This window comes from Dipodomys ordii, unplaced genomic scaffold, assembly GCF_000151885.1.
Source record: "Dipodomys ordii isolate 6190 unplaced genomic scaffold, Dord_2.0 Scaffold87, whole genome shotgun sequence".
Taxonomy (NCBI): Eukaryota; Metazoa; Chordata; class Mammalia; order Rodentia; family Heteromyidae; genus Dipodomys; species Dipodomys ordii.
The window spans coordinates 4297043-4303626 of NW_012267303.1; positions in this window are offsets into that span (position 1 = coordinate 4297043).

Sequence of the window (6584 nt, forward strand, 5' to 3'; positions counted from 1 at the left end):
GTGGATTGGAGGTGACAGCCCTGCCTGTGCGTGAGGTGGGGCACAGGGCCAGCACGCCCCTCACTGGTGACCCAGGAAGGACAGGGACCTGGGCAGCCCGTGTCCGCGGCTCCCAAGGCAGGCCCCCAGCCCCGGCCCAGGCCTCGGCTCCCCACACCCAGGGGACGGGAGGCCCTGGCGGCCCCGCCGGGCCAGCACGGGCGCACTCACCAGGGGGAGCCGTACACCCTGAAGCCGCGCACGGTGACCTCCGAGTCCTGCAGGTAGATGCAGTTGGTCAGCAGCGACTGCACGTTCTCGTAGTTCTCGGGCTTCAGCTTGGACACGGACGGGAAGTAGTAGAAGTCCTGTTTGATGAGGTCCGCCATGAACTCCTGGTCAAAGGTCAGCTCGTGGTTGCCGGCGATCACGATCTTGTACTCATAGGGCAGGCTACCTGTACAGCGACACAGGCACGCAGGGGCTGCTGGCGAGCCTTCCGGAAGCCGCCGGGGAGGGAGGAGAGGCAGGAGGGAGGGATGGGGGGGAGAAGAAGGGGGGGAAGAAGGGAGGGAAGATGGGAGCCACAGGCCTCCAACTACTTCCCCAGATCCCAGGGGGCAGCCATGGCTCCTGGCCCTCCCCATGGACGGGGGCGCAGATTCCTCCCAGCGCTCTGAGCCTCGGGGCGCCTGGCCTCACTCTCCCGATTCTCTGCCTCCTTCTCTCCTGTCCATTTTCACAGGGACTCAGCGCGAGCTACCGCCAGCTCTGTGGCCCCAGCTCGTCAAAGCGAAGGCCACGGGAGACGTGTCTGCTCTTCACAGGCCACGCGTGAAAGCGGCGGAGCCGTCTCACTTCCTGACTATTCCACTCGACTCCTTCTCCCAGGCGCTGCGCCCTAGAAAAGATCTCCTGAAGGGGAAGCCCAGCTCTGCCACTAGCCCTCCACACCACGTAGCCCCCACCATCCATCCACCGCCGTGCCTCAATTTACCCACCTGCGTGATGGGAAACATGAGCCCACCTAGTCCCACCCCACGACTCTGAGATCCCAGAAGGTTCCAAACGAAAAGGCACACTAAAAAGTTTGTAAGTTGAGAAGTAACACGGCACGCCCCTCCCACCCCGGGAGGACAGGCTGGCCGGCTACGCATGCGCAGATTTTGTTTGGCACAAAGTTTTGGTTTTTCAACTCGAACTTGTTGCCAGCATTAAAGAAAAAAAATTCAGAGTCCCAACGAAACTTCATTCTGTTTTCTAAAAGTAAATGAAATGAACAAGTGGCACGTGTGTGTGTGTGTGTGTGTGCGCGCGCACGCTGGTCCTGGGACTTGAACTCAGGGACTGAATGCTGTCCCTGGACTTTTTTGCTCACAGCTAGTACTCTACCACTTGAGTCACAGCCCCACTTCTAGCTTTTTGGTGGTTCATGGGACATAAGAGTCTCACGGACTTTCCAGCCCTGCCTGGCTTCAAATCTCCATCCTCAGATCTCAGCCTCCCGAGTAGCGAGGATTCCAGGCGTGAGCCACTGCACCTGACTGAGGCTAATCTCCCATGTTTCCAGGAGGGAGGGGAAGGGAAGGGGGAGGGATGGGGGAGGGGAAGAAGGGAGGGAGTGAGGAGGGGAGGCGGGGACAGAGCAAGGAAGGCCCATGGAGCTCCCCTTCCCCTTCCACCTGAGTCCGTGTCGCCCACTGGGGCCACAGGGCACGGTGGCGGTGGCGGTGGCGGTGGCGGTGGCGTCTGTGCTGCCCTGCGCCTCTCACGCATCTGGTTCAAGGCCTCAGCCCAGGGGCGTCCTGAGCCCTCGGGGCATCTGCACATGCCTGGGCCGAGCACATGAGCCCCACGGCAGGGGCGGGGTGGGGGCTCCGGCTCACCCCGTTCCCCTCACACCCATCCCGCCTGCGTGTGCACCACACCACCCCGCCTCACACAGACAGAGCCGCTCACGGCCTGCGTGTGCACCGCACCACCCAGCCTCACACCAGAGCCGCCCACGGCCTGCGTGTGCACCACACCATCCCAACTCACACAGACAGAGCCGCCCACGGCCTGCGTGTGCACCACACCACCCCAACTCACACAGACAGAGCCGCCCACGGCCTGCGCGTGCACCGCACCACCCCAAATCACACAGACAGAGCCGCCCACGGCCTGCGCGTGCACCACACCACCCGCCTCACACACCAGAGCCGCCCACGGCCTGCGTGTGCACCACACCATCCCAACTCACACAGACAGAGCCGCCCACGGCCTGCGTGTGCACCACACCACCCCAACTCACACAGACAGAACAGTCCACGGCCTGCGCGTGCACCGCACCACCCCAACTCACACAGACAGAGCCGCCCACGGCCTGCGCGTGCACCACACCACCCCAAATCACACAGACAGAGCCGCCCACGGCCTGCGCGTGCACCACACCACCCCAAATCACACAGACAGAGCCGCCCACGGCCTGCGCGTGCACCGCACCACCCCGCCTCACACAGACAGAGCCGCCCACGGCCTGCGCGTGCACCGCACCACCCCGCCTCACACAGACAGAGCCGCCCACGGCCTGCGTGTGCACCGCACCACCCCGACTCACACAGAGCCGCCCACGGCCTGCGTGTGCACCGCACCACCCCGACTCACACAGACAGAGCCGCCCACTGCCTGCGTGTGCACCGCACCACCCCGACTCACACCAGACAGAGCCGCCCACGGCCTGCGTGTGCACCACACCACCCCAACTCACACAGACAGAGCCGCCCACGGCCTGCGCGTGCACCGCACCACCCCGCCTCACACCAGAGCCGCCCACGGCCTGCGTGTGCACCACACCACCCCGCCTCACACCAGACAGAGCCGCCCACGGCCTGCGTGTGCACCGCACCACCCCGACTCACACAGACAGAGCCGCCCACGGCCTGCGCATGCACCGCACCACCCCGCCTCACACAGACAGAGCCGCCCACGGCCTGCGTGTGCACCACACCACCCCAACTCACACAGGGCCGCCCACGGCCTGCGTGTGCACCACACCATCCCAACTCACACAGACAGAGCCGCCCACGGCCTGTGTGTGCACCGCACCACCCCAACTCACACAGGGCTGCCCACGGCCTGCGTGTGCACCACACCACCCCAACTCACACAGAGCCGCCCACGGCCTACGTGTGCACCACACCACCCCAACTCACACAGAGCCGCCCACGGCCTGCGTGTGCACCACACCACCCCGCCTCACACCAGACAGAGCCGCCCACGGCCTGCGTGTGCACCGCACCACTCCAACTCACACAGACAGAGCCGCCCACGGCCTGCGTGTGCACCGCACCACCCCAACTCACACAGACAGAGCCGCCCACGGCCTGCGTGTGCACCACACTCCTGCCTAGTGGACAGATGATGGATATGTAGATGGAGAGATAGGTGGGTGGATGGATGGATGAATGGAAAGATGGATGGATAGATGGGTAGGTGGATGAATGGGTGGGTGGATGGGTGGGTGGGTAGGTGGATAGATGGATGGATAGATGGGTGGATGGATAGATGGGTGGATGTATAGATGGATGAATAGATGGTGGGTGGATGGATGGATGGATGGATAGATGGGTGGATGGATAGATGAGTGGATGGATGGATGGGTGGTGGATGGATGGATGGATGGGTGGATGATGGGTGAGTGGGTGGATAAGTGGATGGATGGGTAGGCAGGTAGGTGGGTGGGTGGATGGATAGATGGGTGGATGGATGGATGGGTGGGTGGATGGATGGGTGGGTGAATGGATGGATGGATGGATGGATGGATAGATGATGGGTGAGTGGGTGGATAAGTGGATGGATGGGTAGGCAGGTGGGTGGGTGGATGGGTGGATGGATGGATGGATGGGTAGGCAGGTGGGTGGGTAGGTGGGTGGGTGGATGGATAGATGGGTGGATGGATGGATGGGTGGGTGGATGGATGGGTGGATGGATGGATGGATGGATGGGTGGGTGGGTAGGTGGGTGGATATGTCGATGGATGGGTAGGCAGGTAGGTAGGTGAATGGGTGGATGCTGGGTTGGTTGGGTAGATGCTCGCATGGCTGCGTGGTTGGACAGATGAGAGGTTGGTTGGTCACATTTACCAATCAATCATTCTTGAGACAGCTCTGATGTCCTACTTTTTATACCAAAAGTAGCTCTGAATGCCTTTGGACCCCCTCCCTGCTTCCTCCGACTCCTCCTTAGAGGGGAGTTTCCACCTCCTTCATCCACAGGGATGGCTGACAACCTTTGAACCTTTTCTAACTGCACTGGAACTCGTGCGCGTATGTGTGTGAGAGGCGGAGACACAGTGCTCTGGGTTGGTCTGACATCCTCGGGTGGGGTGGAGGTCCCTCTCCTCTTCCACCTTAGTTGCTGCCTTGGCTTCCCAGCGCTGCGCCATCCTGGGGCTCTGACGGTTGTTGGGGGTAGGGGGGAGCGGGTGCGGGAAGAGGGACTCCAGGCAGCGTGCAGTCCAGGTCTCCCGCCTGACGGGCTGGTCCCCGGGGACGAGCTGGGCTGGCAGAGCTGGCACGGGGCAGCGGGCCGGCCCGTGGCAGGGGGATGGGTACCAGGCACTGCCAGAGGAATCCCCCCTCCCCCCCACCCCACCCCGCCGCATTGCTGCCCTATTAACGGGCAGGTGGGGTTTTTCTGTTCTCTCTTAATAGCCAAAATGTTTAACTTCCAGCCACTGGTTCCTCCTAGGGAATGCTTTAAACACAGGAACATTCCCTCCTCGCCATCTTCAACTACGACCACAGCACCGTGACCACGGGCGCTGCCCCTGCGCTCTCCCCTGAAAACAAAGGCCGCAGCAGCGGGAGGGCCTCGGGGCTCCGGGACACCGGGACACCGCCGCCTGCAGCACATGCGCGCCCGGCCGACCGCAGAGGCCCGCGCGGCCCGGGCTGGCCGCTCACACCGGTCACGCCAGCTACTCAGGAGGCCGAGAGCTGAGGATCGCGGTTCAAAGCCAGCCTGGGCAGGAAAGGCCGTGAAACTTATCTCCAATAAACCAGCAAAAAGCTGGAGGTGGAGCTGTGGCTCAAAGTGGTAGAGCACCAACCCTGAGCTAAAAAAAGCCAAGCAAGAGAGTGAGGCCCTGAGTTCAAGCCCTAGTACTGGCGTGCATGCACACATGTGCACGCGTGCACACACACAAGGGTGCAACTGCAGTTGTTCACAACCACAGGACAGGACACTGTGAGTGCCACATTCACACATTCACCTCTGCTTGCTGCTCACACCCCATGAAGGTGACAGTAAAGAGCTAAGAACAGCCCTCCCCAAGGGCAGAAGCAGAAACACACACATACACACACACAAATATTAAAATCTCTACAGAAGCACAAAAGACCCAAATAGCCAAAGCAATCCTGATCACACCCGATCTCACCAAACCTGATTTCAAAATACACCGCAGAGCCACAGTAACCAAAACAGCATGACACGCATGTGTGTGCGCGCGCGCACACACACACACACACAGTCTAGAACCTGGGAAGTTCAGGTCCTGAGGGTCAGTACGGGGTCTGGTGGGGGGGGGGTGGGCTGTAAGTCCTACACAGTGCACACAATGCCTCTGATTCTTGGGGGGGGTGACTGTGTGAGGAGGGGCTGGAGCAGGCCCTGCAGTGAGCCATGGGCGGGGGGGGGCAGTGGGGAGGCCGGGCTGGGAAGAAGAGTGGGGCAGGCCTGGAGTGGGTAAGAGTTGCCAGGGGAGCCAGGGAAGCTTCTGAAGAGGTGGTGTGAGTGTGCCTCCGTGTGTGTGTGTGTGTGTGGTGTGTGCACACACAGTGTGGTAAGTGAACAGACACCTGTCAAATGCCCCAGTGACTGGTGACTGTTCTGGGGAGTGGGGTGTCACGGGGAGCCCCCCTCCGCCTTGCCGCCCGCCCCCCTCCTCCCGCCCCCTGCCCTCTACCTCCTGCCCCCTACCCCCTGCCCCCCGCCCTGGCCCCTCCCCCTGGCACCTCACAGGCCTCGCGTGGCAGCCTTGCTATGTGGCTGTCGCTCGGTCCAGAATGAGCTCCCGGCCCGCCGCGCTCAGATTCTCATTTGCTTCCAGCAAACCAGGAAGGTGTGAAACCTATGCGCTGGAAAGAGCTGCGGTCTTTGAAATCAGATTTCAGAGAACCGGATCCTAACTTAAACACGGGGGGACGGCCAGCGCCAGGGCCTCCACCACCACAGCCACCGCCAGCCGCCGCCAGCCCCGGCCTCGAGGAGCGCCCACAACACCGATCCCTGACCCTACATCCACCCTCCACCACACAGGACCACAGGGAGGAGGGAAGAGGGAGGACGGAGCAGGGGGAGGACGGGGCAGAGGGAGGACCGGGCAGAGGGAGGACGGGGCAGAGGGAGGACGGAGCAGAGGGAGGACGGGGCACAGGAGGACGGAGCAGAGGGAGGACGGAGCAGGGGGAGGACGGGGCAGAGGGAGGACGGGGCAGGGGGAGGACGGAGCAGAGGGAGGACGGGGCAGAGGGAGGATGGAGCAGAGGGAGGACGGGGCAGGGGGAGGACGGGGCAGAGGGAGGACGGAGCAGAGGGAGGACGGGGCAGAGGGAGGACGG